Below are 16,830 nucleotides of genomic sequence, written 5' to 3'. Positions count from 1 at the left end.
TAGAAGTCATACTTTAGATATACATGCTACATATATAGATCACACCTGGAGCTACTGTGAGCAATTCTGGGCACCACACCTTAAGAAGGATATATTGGCCTTGGAAGGAGTGCCCTGTAGATTTATCAGAACGATACCTGGGCTAAAGGGTTAAATTCCGAGGCGAGATTAAACAAACTAGTTGAATATACTGTATTCACTTTTCACAATGTAGCTTGCTGTACATCGAGAAGACCAAACGCAAATTGGGTGAATGCTTTCAGTTCAGTTGGCAAGTTTGACCCTAAGTTCCCAATTGTTTGTCCTTGATTTCTCCACCTTGCTCTCACACTGACCTCTCTGCCCTTAGCCCTTTACATTTGAGCTTCTTCGGAGCAGTGCAAACTCAAGGAACAGCACCTTCTCATTCAGTTAGGCACTTTACAGCCTTCAGCACACATTGGTTCAACAATTTGAGAGCACAACTTCTGTCCCCACTTTGTTTCCTTTTTCTTTGCAGGCTTTGGTTTTAGATTGTGGCTGTTCATGATTCTGCCATTCCCCACCTCCTCTAGATACATCAGGCTGCATTTTACTGTGGGGGTCAGACACCCTGCCACCCCACACACACACCCCCAACCCCCAGAAAATAAGTTGCTGGAAGCCAACTCACGCCGTACAACCCCAACCCCGCCGCCATAACATGCTGTAAATGAGCTAACAGTGAGACTTCTGCCCCTCACTGGGGAAGAAGCCCCGCCCTCGGAAGCTGCCAGCCAATCTGATTGACCGGCAGGACCAGCAGTTCTGGCAGCGCCAGTAGTGGCCGCTACTGGGACTGCAACTGGTCCCAGGAAGAAGGCCCAAGAATCCCGGAGTGAGTTGAGTCCGGGGTATTAGGTGGGGAGAGTTTTGCCAGCTTAGGGAGGAGGCAGGGGGAGCTGGGAATGTGGGTTTTGGAGAAGGTAGGAATGAAGGAAGGGTATTATCTTTAGAGGGGGGTTGGGTGGCTGCAATGCACAAAGGCCAACCCCACAGATAGTATCCCCCCTTCCTGCCTGCCCTTTTAAAACTTCTTTTTAAAAAAATGCCTGCCCACTCCCACCCACCTGCCCACATCAACCCTATTATGGTCTGGGCTGCATATCATCAGGGTCCATTGGCTTGTTAATGAGCTAAATTGACCCTTAATTACTGTTTTTAAACCTGGCTGACGGGTGCTGATTTCGGCGCCCACCCACCTGTGTTATGGGGTTGAGCTCGGGGGTGGGGGTCGGGGGATGGGGTGGGTGTTGGTGGGCTGGGCACCCACTCTATTTTATATGCCATCCTGCCTAAAAGCATGCCCAACAGGGGCACGTAAAATCCAGCCCATCTCTTTCTCTCCTTGACCCATTACCACTCCCTTTGGCTTTGCACCACCAACTCTATTGTTATTTAATCTCTCTTGTCTTCCACCCTATTACAGACTTTCTCTTTTTGTTCATTTTCCAAACCTGCCCCCTTTCAATTGCTTAAAACGTTTCTAGTTTTTCTCTGCTCTGATAGAAGGTCATCGATCTGGAACGTTAACTCTGTTTCTCTCTCCACAGATGCTGCCTGGCCTGCAGAGTATTTTTTGTTAGTATTTCCTGCTTATTTTTAAACAATGTAGGACTGTATTCTCGGGGATTTAGTAGATTTAAGGGTGACTTGATTGGAGTTTTCAAGGTATTAAGGAGAACATTAGATTGGATTGGGTGAAACTATTTCCACTAGGGAACAGAGCATAAAAATTAGAGACAGGAGGGAATTAATTAATTTCCAGGAGGGAAATTAGGAACTACACACAAAGGGCGATGGAAGTTTGGAACTCTCTTTTGCAAATGGCAATTGAATCCAGATCGATTGTTAATTTTAAAAATGGAGCTATGTAGATTTCTGCTAACCAAGGGATATGGAGAAAAGGCAGGTATATGGAGTTAGAGGGATACATGGAGTTAGGTCACATAGATCCTCCATGATCTCATTGAATTGAGTAACAGGTTCGAGGGGCTGAATGGCCTCCTCCTGTTTCTAGATTCACTTTGTTAAATTGCTAAGAATTGGATTTTTAAGTCCAAGTCGGGAACAAGCGACCGTGCTGTTAATTTGTGGTTTGGGTGCACAATCACCACTCTGCCTGTCTTGGACAGAATTGCAAAGATTGCTTACGTCTCACTGCTAAACTCTGAAGCAATGTAGAAATGACAGCATTGTGAAAAACAGGCCTGAACCTGTCTGACTGATCTTTCGGCCACTACCAAGAAACCACCGAAATAAATAAATTTGCCTGTATACTTTCCTACGTACAGGTTTGTAATAATCAATTCCTGGAGGAGGAATTGGAGCAGCATAGAATGGTACAGCACAAGAGGAGTCCATGTGGCCCATCACGCCAATGACAGCTTTATGAAAGAGCGAGGCAATTCATCCCACTCCTCCCACTGCCCATTGCCATATCGCTTCCATTTTTTCCCCTTCAAGTGAAGGGTATTTTCCCCAATTCCTTTTTGAAAGTTACTTCCACCAAATCTTCCAAAAATATAACAACTCGCCGTGTAAAGAAAATTCTCATCTCCCCTCTGGTTCTTTTGCCAAAGCTACATGTACATTGATCTACGTTTAATAGTTGATGGGTGAGTATATTTAATGCTTCTTTAAATGAAGGAGAAAGGAATAGAAGGATATGCTGATAGAGTTGGATGAAAATGGGGAGGAGAAACACCAACATGCACCAGTTGGGCCTAATGGTTTGCCATCTGCTGTAAATACTACGTAAATTTACATTTTTTTGTGGTTTTTGTTTTGTTTTAATGGGTAGGGAAGGGGATATTTTCCAATTTATCTGACCTTGAGTGTGTCCAAAGGGCAGGTGAGAGCCAAACTTGCTCTATTCTGCCTCAAGGTGTGGGTTATAGGGGGTTGGTAGCATAGCGGTAATGTTACTGGGCGAGTAATCCAAACGCCAAGGCTGATGCTCCAGAGACATGAATCCAAATCCCAGCAGGCCAACTGGGAGAATTTAAATTCAATTAATTACTAAACCTAGAATAGTCTCATTAATAATGACCATGAAACTACCGAATTGTCATAAGAGCCCATTTGATTCACTAGTGACCTTCAGCAGAGGAAATCTGCTGTTTTAACTGGTATGCCTTATATGTGACTCCAGACCCACAGCAATGTGGCTGTCCCTTAACTGCCCTCTGTAATGGCCTAATAAGCCTTTCAGTTGTATTGAACTGCGACAGAGATAAGCATTGTCGGTGTACCCACAGCACACAGACAACAGTGGTTCAAGAAGGTGACTCATCAGCACCTCCTCAAGGACAACACATCCCAAGAATGATGAAAAGTACAAAATTAAAAAAAATCCTAGTCCAGGTCTCAGAAAAGACATTAACACTTTCCGTATGAGTCATCCTTAACATGAGATTGTCAATTTTTGTCCAATTCTGAGATTGTCATTTACTTAGGAGCTGTGCAGAGACACACAGAAACAGCCCATTCACCCCAACAGATCCATGTTGCTTGTTTGGATCCTAACCTGGGCTGGCCTTGGCAGGTGGGAAGAGAAGGAATCAGAAGCAGAGTCAAGTGGCCTCCAATATTCCCTGGTGGGGAGTAGCATTGACAGTGGCCTGAGGAGGGAAGGTGAAAAGAGACAGTGGGACAATGGGGAAAAATGATGTGATGGTGGAGGTAGGATTATTCAGGAAACAATGAGAAGCCAAGCAGATAATCTATGCAGATCACAGAATCACAGAATCACACAGTGCAGAAGAGGCCCTTTGGCCCATCGAGCCTGCACCGACACGTGAGAAACACCTGACCTACCTACCTAATCCCATTTACCAGCACTTGGCCCATAGCCTTGAATGTTATGATGTGCCAAGTGCTCATCCAGGTACTTTTTAAAGGATGTGAGGCAACCCGCCTCCACCACCCTTCCAGACAGTCACCACCCTCTGGGTAAAAAAGTTTTTCCTCACATCCCCCCTAAACCTCCTGCCCCTCACCTTGAACTTGTGTCCCCTCTTGACTGACCCTTCAACTAAGGGGAACAGCTGCTCCCTATCTGCCCTGTCCATGCCCCTCATAATCTTGTACACCTCGATCAGTTCGCCCCTCAATCTCTCTGCTCCAATGAAAACAACCCAAGTCTATCCAACCTCTCAAACTTAAATGTTTGATCCCAGGCACATCCTGGTGAATCTCCTCTGTACCCCTTCCAGTGCAATCACATCCTTCCTATAATGTGGCGACCAGAACTGCACACAGTGCTCCAGCTGTGGCCTCACCAAGGTTCTATACAACTCCAACATGACCTCCCTACTTTTGTAATCTGTGCCTCGGTTGATTAAGGCAAGTGTCCCATATGCCTTTTTCATCACCCCACTAACATGCCCCTCCGCCTTCAGAGATCTATGGACACACACGCCAAGGTCCCTTTGTCCCTCAGAACTTCCTACTGTCATGCCATTCATTGAATACTTCCTTGTCAAATTACTCCTTACAAAGTGTATCACCTCACACTTTTCAGGGTTAAATTCCATCTGCCCATTTGATCATCCCGTCTATATCTTCCTGTAGCCCAAGACACTCAACCTCACTGTTAACCACCCGGCCAAACTTTTGATATTGAAACCTGAATCAAAAACAAAGAATTGCTGGAATTTGGCTGACAGGACTTTACGCAAGTCCAAAAAGGGAAAGAAATATATCAGAAACATTCAAAAGTGCAAAAATTCAACAGAGAGTGCAATGGCTGCTGTTAATACAGTTTGGTTTACCCATTCTTCCTGTATTCTCTGGCTCATACTTTGGTAATCATGTGGAGTGTTCCTCATTCCCATTGGGAATTCTGCTTTATCCAGAAAGCACATACAATAAAAAAATGCATGCTGCCCAGTTTTTGGGGGGATTATATAAATGGAATTGAGCTCTTCAATGGAGGTTGTTGAAGGACAAGGGGATCACTAACAGCATGGTCGCTGGGAGCTACCACCAAGCTCAGCGTTAGGGGATGAGCCAGTGCTTACGAGTCCATTGATGGACCTGTCCATCCAGGCCTGATCTGATCACTTTCCCACCCTTGGTTTCTGCCCCCAGGTGTGACCTTCATAAAAGCCAGCTCCAAGCATGGCTCTGTCATCAAGACAGGGCTACATTTTAGGTTTTAAATTGGTGCCTGATGCTCCGCATATTTCTCACCAGAGGCAAAATATTCTGATTGAGAAGATTTAGGAGTTCAAGGCAAAGGATATCGAAGAACTCTCTTTGTACTGTGGAGGCAGACATGTTACAGGTGTATTGTGTAGTATAAGAGTGTTCAGCATAGCAAGGGTTAATGTGGGACTGGAGAACAGTACCACTCACAGTGTGATGTAGAGAGCCACATAACAGTAGACTGTGTGTAGAGAGAGTCTGAGAGGTCAGCATGAAGATAGCACCCAGATGGGACTATACCCTGGAGATATGTTTACAAGAACATAAGAAATAGGAACAGGAGTAAACCATTTGGCCCCTTGAGCCTGCTCCACCATTCAATAAGATCATGGCTGATCTTCTTGTGTTTTGATTTCCACATTCCCATCTAACCTCGATAACCTTTGATCCCCTTGCCTAACAAGAATCTGTCTACCACTGCCTTAAAAATAATCAATAACCCCACCTCCACCACCTTCTTCATAGTTGTGTGTTAACAATAAACAGTTAACGTTCAACCACACAAGCCTCCAGATCTCTCAGTGAGACACCAAATAACCTTACAACATGGTGGCAGTGGTCTTCTTAACTCTTAGACCATGAGCACAGAATTAGCGAACAAAGAGGGGGTTTGAAGTTAACAAACCTCAAGAGAGGCCAAAATTTCCAACTTGGTCCTTTGTTTCTCTCTTTGTCCCTGACTGCCTCTCTCTTTCTCTGTTTTTATGTGGGTCTCACCTTCTGTCCCTCGTGTTTTCTTTCCTCCTTAATTGCTTTCTTTCCTTTCATTCTCTCTGTCTCTTTATTTTTTTCTTTGTATAGGCTAAGGCTGTTGGGACTGCTCCAGCAGAAGGAGTAATGGAGGCAGAATCCATAATAGTTTAAAAAGTTGTGGATAAACGTTTTGAAAGAAAGAGCGGAATGCAGCTAAATGGGTAACTGGAGAGCTGTGTTCTGAAACCTTTCTGAATCTGTTTCTCTCTCCTCCTCCTCAGTCTGTTTCAGCCCATGTCCCCCTCTCCATTTTCAATTATTATGCATTTGCCTGTCTCCTCCTGGTCTGTTTATTCTTCCTCTTTTCTTTGCCTGTTTCATTATCTTCCACCTCTTCTGTCTGTGTGTGGGTCTCACTCTATCTTTCACTTCCTCTTTCTGTCTTACACTGCCTCTCCTCCAGTCCACCTCTCTGTCTTACTCCTTCTTCCTTTCTCACTCAGTCCTGTTCCTCCTCCCTCCCTCCCTCAAATTGTTATTTACAGTCACGTATGTCCATTTCACAGGCCAAAAGACCTTTCAACCAAGGTTTAAAGAAATAATGATCGATCAATCTAAAAACTTGCACCTGACCTGGGGGGAGAGGCACCTCTTACCGTAGGAGTTCTTGATTATTGTGAAAAGATTAATTTTTCCAATTGGGATGGAGCCCAGCATCTGCCTGGATGGAGATCAAAGAATCAGTTTGTGTGGAAAATGATGTGAATCCACAGGGAGGGTGGGAGAGCCACTAACATTCTGTATTGCAGCCAACTGCACATCATGAAGGCAACTTTCATGCTTATCACTGTTTATATAAGAAAATAAATGGGGCCCACTGAGCTTGAGTGTGTGCAGTCAACCAGGCCAAAGAATCAGGGGTGAGATGAGGAGAATCTTTTTTTTGCTCTGCCTGAAAGGCCAGTGGAATCAGATTCATTAGTAACTTTCAAAAGGGAATTGGATAAATACTTGGAAAGGAAACATTGACAGGGCTACAGGGAAAGAGCAGAGGAGAGTGAAACTAATTGGATAGCCCTTTAAAAGAACTGACACAGGCACGATGTGCCTAGTGGCCTCCTTCTGTGCTGTGTGTCATGTTAGACGTCAGCCACGACTCAGTGAGTAGCACTCTTGTCTCTGAGTCCGAAGGTTTTGTGGTTAAACACACTATAGAGACTCGATTGCAAAATCCGCATTGACACTCCCAGTGCCAGTACCAAGGGAGTGCTGTACTGTCAGAGGTGCCAATTTTCAGCTGAGATGTTAAACCAAAGCCCTATCTGCCCTCCCGGTTGGATATAAAAGATGCCATGACATAATTTGAAGAAGAGTAGAGGGGTTATGTCAAGTGTCCTAGACAATATTTATCCCTCAGTGACAGATCCACTATAACTGTCCCCGGAGTGTGGGAGGGGATAAAATTCACCTTGTGTATCTTCAGCATTTTAGAGTAGTGTTTTGTGTGTGTGTGTGTGTGTGTGCTTAGTGATAATGGTTTGGCTCATTTTATTTCCCCCTGCTTCTGTTTGTGAAGTACAGCAGTCCACAATAATAAATGGAGCCTGCCTAATTTCCATGGCTGAATGCAAAACACAGCAGGAAATATGAGACTGAACCATTTTGATTCCTTCCCCCTGCTTGTTTTAATTGACTAGTTGTAAGAGTGGCCATCAGCCAGTGCTTTTGCCAATTAGAGCAGCACAGTGATTCTCTGCTATTGGCTGCCCGGTGCTGGTGACATTTAAGCATGATTGGCCGAGGTGTGTACTTGATGGAGAGCAGCCCGCTGACAGAGAATGGAACGTGAAAGGAGGAGAAACCCAAGAGGAAAAAAATAAGCACAGCTGGAACAAATGGAGTTTAAAGACACAGCCTCCCTTTCTGTTTTGTTTCCAAGAGTGAAGATGTTATGCTCCCATCAAAACCCAGAGGGCCTTATATTAGCAGAATTATGGTGGAGCTCCTCCCACCCTGAATTTACCCAGCAACAGACAGAGTCATCTGATTCCAGGAAGGCTCCTGATTCGATTCAGGGTTCGGGGCGCTGGTAGAATCTCTGTAGATTGTCCTCAGAACCTTTGGGTTGAGGAAGAGAAAACTGGCCAGGGTTCCAGCACCCAGCAAAATCTTCTATGCACCTGGCAACAGCTTATCTCACATAATTATCAGCAAGCAGGTGCCTGACATTTATGCATGCATGCTTGTTGGGTGAGGCTTGGTTTAGGCTCAGCTGTAATGCCCTCCCTAGTCGAATGGCTCATCCACACTCACCACCTGCGCTCTCACATGATTGACCAGTTAGGTGAGGTGGTATAGGGAACTGCAAACAGCAAGAGATCTCAACTTTTGGAGATTGGTGGATGGGCTGGGTTCCCGGAGCTTGGGGCCCAGGCAGCCTCAATGGTACAGCAATGGAAATCAAGTGATGCACAAGAGGCCAGTATTGGAGAAGTGCAGAGATCCTTGAGGGGTATGGAGCTGGAGGAGGTTACAGAAACAGGGAGGAGGGGTTGACGGGACACGGAGGGATTTGAAAACAAGGAAGAAAATTTTAAAATCAAAGCGTTGCTGGACTGGGGACCAATGTAGATTAGCGAACACAGGAGGTGATGGTGAGTAAGACTTGATGCAAGTTAGGATACTCAGTGAGGCAGCAGAGTTTCGAATGAACAAACCACTGAACGAAATAAGCATTCCATTGTGAAGCCAATGCTATGAAGGAAGAGAAAGAAAGATTTGCATTTATATAGTGCTTTCCACAACCATTGGACATCCCAAAGCACTTTACAGCCAAAAGTGGTTTTTGAAGTGTAGTCACTGTTATAATGCAGGAAACACAGTAGCCAATTTGCACACAGCAAGCTCCCAAAAGCAGCAATGTGACAATGACCAGGTAATCTGTTTCTGTGATGTTGATTGAGGGCTAAAAATTGGGCAGGACACTGGTGCAAACTCCCCTGCTCCTCTCCAGAATGGGGCCCTGGCATCTTTTATATCCGCCTGGATAGGTAGGCGGGGCCTCGGTTTTACATCTTCTCTGAAAGGCAAAATCTCTACCAGTGCAGCACTCCCTCAGTACTGCACTGGAGTGTCAGCCTTGATTTATGTGCTCAAGGCCTGGAGTTGGACTTGAACAACTGAGCCAGGGCAGCTGACACAGTTAAAGAAAGACCACCTTCACAGGTAACAAGGGATAGGCAATAAATACTGCCTAATCAGCATTTCCCAAATCTTAAGAACAAAGATTTTTTTTTTTTTAAACTGCCCGATTGTCCATTGCCAACTGAGAACGGAAGCAGAGGGTCATTGAATGCCTGTGGTTTAGTAAGGATGGTGAGTGCAGCCTCTCTGGCTCCCTTTGAACTGATGTCTTGGCCGCAGTGCAGGGACCCACTTCAAAGGCCGAAACATCTTAACTGAGCCTGTTTCTGGTGACCACGTGGGCTTTTAGCTGCTTTGTTGGTGGTTTCTCTCTGATGAAAGGACAACTCTGCTGTTCATATTGGCTGCATTGTCGGCTAAGTGCGCGGAGGTTACAGGATGGCCATGTCTTTATATATAAAAAAACAACAAATTAAAAAAGGGAAAGTGCAAATAGATTCTTCATGTGTCGTATTAGTCAGTAGAATTTGGGTTAGGCAGTTCTGAGGTGACTCTCAGTTTCAATGTAAAGCCAGCCCAGTAAAATATTGGTCTCCTCAAGAACTACATTGAGTCTGCAACAGTTCATGCAGTCTAATTGGTCTATGCTGATGCTATGCTCTACACAAGTCTCCTCCCACACCTCTTCACCTCACCCTTTCTTTTACTTTCTCTCTCATGTGTTTATCGAGCTTCCCCTTAAGTGTAGCCATGCTATTCGTCTCAAACACTCCTTGTGGTAGCAAGCTTCACATTGTAACCACTCTCTGGGTAGAGATGATTCTCCTGAATTCCCTATTGGACATTTCACTGGCCATCTTATAATTATGAGGCCTAGTTTTGGAACAGAAACTATGAATTGCATTATTTGCCCATCATTCTCAGTGAGGTTGGGGGAGGGGCGATTTGGGGGAAAATGTCACCACCACTAAGTAGGCCTCTACTCCTAATCCGAGTTCTCGTGCAAAATAAATACAAAGTACAGTAATTAATCAGAGAGAAAAGCAGAATTGTCACTTCCTTCCTTGTCTATTGAAATCGCAAACGAGTTAAAAATTGCTCTAAGTCTTGAGGCATTCTTAGAAGTCAGCTGACACATTTGTGATTGTAGGTGCTGGTGGGCCTGACTAATGTTTGACATTGTAGAGTTCAGAGGATGTATCAAAGGAGCTCGACAGAGTGGAAGGAATTCTGCCCCACTTCCTGTATCCAGCCACTCCGGATTTTGGCTGCTGTTACTCAGAGAGCTAATATTACATTTAAGAGGCATATGTTGGCCTATAATTAGTTAGTTGGTGGTGTTTCAATTGACCTCAAAGCACAGGGGTTGCCAACCCTCCAGGATTGCCCTGGAGTCTTCAGGAATTGATAATTAATTTCCAGCACCCTGCCACAGGCAAAACTGGGGAGAAAATTATAGGGCATGGAAATAAAACACTATGGTTTTTGTTCATATTTTTCAACACTTTCATTTATTAGTTACAGAAATATTGGAAGTGGGAACAAAAAAAAGGAAAAGTGCAAATAGTTTCTTGATGTGTTGTGTTAGTCAGTAGCAGTTTGGGTAGGCTGTTCCAAGGGTGACTCACGGTTTCTATATGAAGCCAATCTGTGTCTCATCCTGAGTAAAATAATGGTCCCTTCTCTTTAAGGGTGTGTTACATAGAATTAGATCGAGTCTACGGTACAGAAACAGGCCGTTCAGCCCAACTGGTCTATGCCAGTGTTTATGCTCCACACGAATCTCCTCCCACCCCTCTTCATCTCACCTTATCCTCCTATTCCTTTCTCCTTCATGTGTTTATATCTGACTTCACCTTAAGTGCGTAGGTTTGACTGGGCAAGTCTGTTAGAGGCAGGGGATCATGTCATGAAATCACGAAATAGAATCAAAGAATGGTTACAGCACAGGAGGCCACTTGGCCCATCATGTCCATGCCAGCTCTCTGCACAAGCAATTTAGCTTGTCCCACTCTCTGCGCTTTCCAACTATATCTGCACTTTTTTTTCCCTTCAAGTATTTATCCAATTCCATTTTGAAAACCACGATTGAATCTGCTTCCATCACACTCTCAGGCAGTGCATTCCGGGCCGTAACCACTTACTGTGTAACAAAGCTTTTCTTCATGTTGTCTTTGATTCTTTTGTCAGTCATTTTAAACCTGTGTCCTCTGGCTCTCAACTCACACTCCAAGAAGCAGTTTCTCTGTATCTAATCTGTCTAGACCCTTCAAGATTTTTAACACTTCTATCAAATTTCCTTTCAACCTTCTCTTGTCAAATCTAAGTCTCTCAACTCTGAAACCATTCTCGTAAATCTTTTCTGTACTCTCCCTAAAGCCTTCACCTCCTCCCTAAATTGTGTTTCCCATACGCTACTCCAGCGTTTGATAAAAATTCATCATAACTTTCAGAATTGGCAACTAGTCAAGCTCCCAGATGAATAACTAGTGAACACTAACCCCCGCTATCAAAAGATGGATATAGATATAGATCAGTTCCATGAAACAACCAATACAGTGGCATCAGTCGTTTTAATAATAAAGTGCAACTGGTTGTACTCGGTCACGTACAGTAGGTGGATTTTCACCTCAGTCTTTTGGAGAGTTGGTATTTTTCCTTTTCTCCTGTTCTGCCCTTCACCCTTAAGGGGGAAGTGTACAGTGACCCAACAGCATGCAATATCCACATGACCATGAATCTCAGCCAATCAATGCCGCTGTAACCGTTTTTAATCTACAAATGGACATACATCCATTTTATTTCTCCGCCCTTGGATCCATAAGCCACAACTTAAGACAAACTGCAGTAAGATGGTTTAGGGTTAAATGAGCTTTGGAAGAGGGCAGTATTTTTTTATTTATTCATTCATGAGATGTGGGCATTGCTAAGTGGGCATTTATTACCCATTCCTAATTACCCCTTGAGATGGTGGTGAGCCGACTTCTTGAACCACTGCAGCCTGTGGGTTAAAGGTGCTGCCACAGTACTGTCAGTGAGGGAGTTCCAGGATTTTGACAGCAACGATGAAGGAACAGCAGTATATTTCCAAGACAGACTGGCGTGTGACTTGGCGGGGAACTTGGGGACCCAGTCTTTGAGTATGTTCAAGACTGAGATCAATAGATTTCAGCATATTAAAAACATCAAAGGATATGGGGATGGTGCAGGAAAATGATGTTTGAGGTAGAGGATCAGCCATGATTTCCCTGAAGGGCTGAATGGCCTCCTCCTGCTCCTATTTTTTATGCTCTTATGATGTTGCTCTCATGCACCTGCTACTCTTGTCCTTGTCATAGAGGTTATGTATTGGGAAGGTGTTGTTGAAGGAGCCTTGGTGAGTTGCTGCAGTGCATCTTGTAGATGGTACACACTGCTGCTGTTATGCATCGGTGGTGGAGGGAGTAAATGTTTAAAGTGGTGAGTGGGTTGCCAATCAAGTGGGCTGCTGTGTCTTGGGTAGTATCAAGCTTCATGAGTGTTGTTGGAGCTGCACTCATCCAGGTAATTAGGAAGTATTCAATCACACTCCTGACCTGTGCCTTGTAGGTAGCCTGGATTAGGCTGGTCTGTGATACCCTCAAGTGCTCCCCACACACCCCCGCTCACCACACCCCTCCCACACCCTCCAAACTATGCAGGCAAATAACACATACCAGCTATACACACAAATGATGCAAAGTCATTTGGAACATAGGGCAGCTGACACACTGTAAAACATAACATGAGTCAGTGCCCACAGGAAAAGAGGAGGGTAGAGTTTTACAAAGTAGTTAAAGCCCAGAAACAGACCATTCAGCCCAGCTGGTCCATGCTGGTGTTTATGCTTTTTCTGAGCGTCCTCCCATCTCCAGCTAATCTCATCAACATATCTCCCTCTCCTGCTTAAACACAACTTTGCTATTTGCTTCAGCCACTTCTTATGGTGGAAAGTTCCACATTCTAACCACTCTCTTTGTTTAAAAAAAAGTTTCTCCTGAATTCCCTATTGGATTTATTGGTGATGACTTGCATGAGCGACTTACCCCGTGATGTCATCGGCAAATTTTGAGGTACTGGGGAGAAAAGAAATATCCAGGAGAACAAGGTGAATTTACAACATTGAGTTGAATTAACTGGGCACGGCACTATAACAAGTCTACTTCTAAAATAAATAATTTGCATTTATATAGCGCCTTTGGCATCTTCAGGATGTCCCGAAGTGCCTTATAGTTTGTGAAGTACCTTTTAGAAGTTTAGCCACTGTTGTAATGTAAGAAACACAACAGTAAATTTATACATAGCAAGCTCCCACAAACAGCAATGTGACAATGACCAGAACTATACTTGTCCCAACTATTCCACAGAATTGCTTTGTAAATCATCTCATTTCAGATGCTGACCACCAGGAGATGTAAGATGTCCACTGGGGCTGATTGATTCATTATTTTCCAGCCCCCCTCAACCACTCCCCTAGTTGGTAGAGAAATGCCTTCCTTTGCTTGGGGTCCTCCTCCCACTTCAAACATTCCCCTAATATACTTCACCCAACTGGTCACGGTCAAGCCTAGGCAATGAGTTCTAGCAGGAAATTCCACAGCGGAGAAATGTTCCAGGTGTTCCCAAACCCTATCCATGTACATACACATAGGACTGGGCTTACTGGATAGTGAAATCATAACAGAATATGCTGGAAAAACTCAGCAGGTCTGACAGCCTCTGTGGAGAGAGAAACAGAGTTAATGTTTTGAGTCCAGTATGACTCTTCTCCAGAACTGAAGAGAGGTAGGAATGTGATGGGTTTTATGCTGTTGAAAAAGGGGGGGCGGGGCAGGTGGAGCAAAAAGAGAAGGCCAGGGATAGGTTAGAGAGCGGGGGAAGTCAAATGACAATTATGTCATAGAACACAGGCAAAGGGAGTGGTAATGATAGTATTAAAGACCCAAAGCTTGGTCAGAGTAAGTGTTATTAACAGAATAAAGGCCAGCCCTGTCTGAAAGCAAAAACATGAGAACAAGATACAGACTGGCACTCGGTATTGGCGGGGGGGGGTCAAAATGGAGGACAGAGCTCATGGCCTGAAGCTGTTGATCTCAGTGTTGAGTCCAGAAGGCTGTGAAGTGCCTAACTGGCAGATGAGGTGCTGTTCCTCCAGCTTGTGTTGGGCTTCACCTTACTGGATAGTGATTAGGAGGGAAATACTGGCTACATTTGGGTCCTCTTTTTAACCAACTGAGAGTGAAAACAATGGTAGAATGTCTCCTGACATTTCCATTTGCAATCAGCTAACAGTTGCTCAATGGGGTGTGCCTAAACTCATTGTATTAGTGGGTCTACCCATCATCATTACTATAAGATAGAAAGAACATTGTAAAACTGAGATTGATCGGTTTTTGTTAGGCAGGAGTATTAAGGGTTATGGAACCAGGGTGTTAAATGGAGTTACGATAAAGATTAGCCACAATCTAACTGAATGGTAGAACAGCCTTGAGGGGCTGAACGGCCCCTTCTGTTCCCATGCTCCTAAATCAATGCTGAATGCAATCACCGACATCTGTTATACAATATTCCTTTTCTCTCTGTTAAAGGTTGAGTAGAATAAACATGTGGTGCATTTCAAACTGGGCTCTCTTCCTCTGATCCAGCATTAGCAAGAATACTGTTCCACGCTGGTTTTGTCGAATACCCAGTGAAGTAGCAGTGCGGGCACCAGCAAGTCAAAAGCTGGATTGATCCCGGCAGGTACGTTTAGTTTAAAAATCTATTAAACTTGTCTGCATTGCTGTGTTAGGGACCACCCTTAAACCTTGACAGGACGATGTGGTCCTATTCTATATACTTCCACACTCAAGAGCTGTGCTAACCAGTTAGAAAGCAGACTGTGCATTCAAATAAAACACAACAACATGCGTTTATATGGGACCCAAGTGTCACACAGTACTTCACAGGAGACATTAGCATATAAAATTTGACACTGAGCCACATGTTAGAGCAGATGACCAAAGGCTCCAGCAAAGAAGCAGGTTTTAAGGAGCATTGTAAAGGAGGCAGAAGGGTTTAGGCAGGGAATTCCAGAGCTTTGGGCTCTGGCAGCTGAAGGCATAGCCACCAATGATGGGACGATTAAATGATGTACACGTCGCCAGTGTTGGAGGAGTGTAGAGATCTCAGAGGTTTTTGGGTTTGGAGGAAATTACAGAGATAGGGAGAAGCGAGGAATCTGAAAACAATTTTAAAATTGAGGCAATGCCAGACCGGGAGCCCATGGAGGCAGCGAGCACAGGGGTATTGGGTGAATAGGACTTGCTGTGTGTTAGGATATGGGCACCAGAGTTTTGGATGAGCTCAAGTTTATGCAGGATAGAAGGTGGAGGCCGGCCGGGAGAACATTGGAATAGTTGAGTCTGGAGGTGACAAAAGGACATAGCTGAGGCTGCACATGTGGGTAAATGCACTATCTCAATGTGCATGCAATCCAGCTCAGAAAACTGGAGCATTGTAGCCTGGTTTTCAAACATCTCACTTGCCAGCCAGCCATCTCCTCTGTTCAAAGGCTCATTTATAAAAAAATGTTTGCATCAATATCTATTTACAAAATTTTGACAGATTTCATCACACTTTAAAAATCACCCTCCAAAGTGTCAAGGGGACACAAACCAGAAAGTGCGTCAATTTGTACTGGTTTTTACTGACCTGGCGCCAGTAATTTACAAACATCTACCATTGCACAAACTTTCCCCATACCACTGCAATTAAACTCTGACTGACCACAACCTGTGTTTATTTACATAGCGATTAAACTCTGGGACCTGAAAGGGAAAGCATACCTTAGCAGAGGATAATCATTGTGTTTGCATTCCTTTCCCTTTAAAATAAAGTACCATCCAACTGACTACGACCAAAACCGCAGAACACCCACTTGTTTTGTATATAAACATGTTCCTTTCTCACCACCTCAACCCCATCACATCTTTGCATTTTTTCTTGAAAATTCTGGTATTTAGGGATGGTCCCTCACAAAGACATGTTCCATTTATAGTGGCCCAAATTCTCCTTAAAGCAATTTGCCTATTTAAAATGTTTAACTTGGAGTTTAAAAGGTAAAGATGTCTAATTGTTAATTCATCACAGCATTTCGAATTCACGATGAAAGATGTTTATTTGTTGTTGTTTGTTTGGACAGTTTAATTTTTCTCTGGAGGAGGAATCCTGATTTTCCTTTTCAAAAGAATGCTGGAGCTCCCCCACCCACTTTGAAAAGAGAGCAACCCTTTTTTTTAAAAAAATGTTAACGCAGACAGTCTCGATGAGCATCCTGCAGCCCCATCTTCACTGAAGCAAAAGCCACTGGTGGGAGTCACTTGGATCTCCGGTGGTTTGGGTCCAGGTCACTGGGAGCTCATACTGACTGCTCTGAAGCCCGGGCTGTCTTGGGTATTGATGTTAGGTGAACTTGGTTTCCTTGAAGTTAACAGAGTTCCAGTTTCTTCAGCTGAGCCCACTTAACTTCTTTTGGCAAGAAATAAGTCCTGCCAGGGCATGACTTGGAAAGAGATGGTTAAAAGAAGAATTAACCCTATACACCCAGTTTAATCTTGTTATTTTATACAATGTGGAAAGGGCTTGGATACAACATTTCTTGCTCCAAGTGGTGTGGAAATAGTCATGGTTCTTTCACCCTCCTTTTTTCTGTCAATTTTCTCTTTGCCCTGTCCACTCAAAGACCTGGGCTCACCGCTGGATCAC

The 16,830-nt window shown here is 44.2% G+C and overlaps 1 protein-coding gene across 3 annotated transcripts in view; it reads left to right on the top strand.

The window, feature by feature from the left end:
• Positions 1 to 16,830, top strand: part of LOC144671341 (uncharacterized) — a 318,999-nt gene that overhangs the window by 257,757 nt on the left and 44,412 nt on the right. For all 3 annotated transcript variants that reach the window (XR_013573914.1, XR_013573913.1, XM_078533193.1), the window contains one exon: positions 14,673 to 14,826. The gene's annotated coding sequence lies outside the window, so the exon portion shown is untranslated. The remainder of the gene's footprint in view (positions 1 to 14,672; positions 14,827 to 16,830) is intronic.

This window comes from Cetorhinus maximus, chromosome 2 (genome assembly GCF_964194155.1).
Source record: "Cetorhinus maximus chromosome 2, sCetMax3.hap1.1, whole genome shotgun sequence".
Lineage (NCBI taxonomy): Eukaryota > Metazoa > Chordata > Chondrichthyes > Lamniformes > Cetorhinidae > Cetorhinus > Cetorhinus maximus.
The sequence above is the reverse complement of the archived record's forward strand: the minus strand, read 5'-3'. Positions and strand labels throughout refer to the sequence as shown.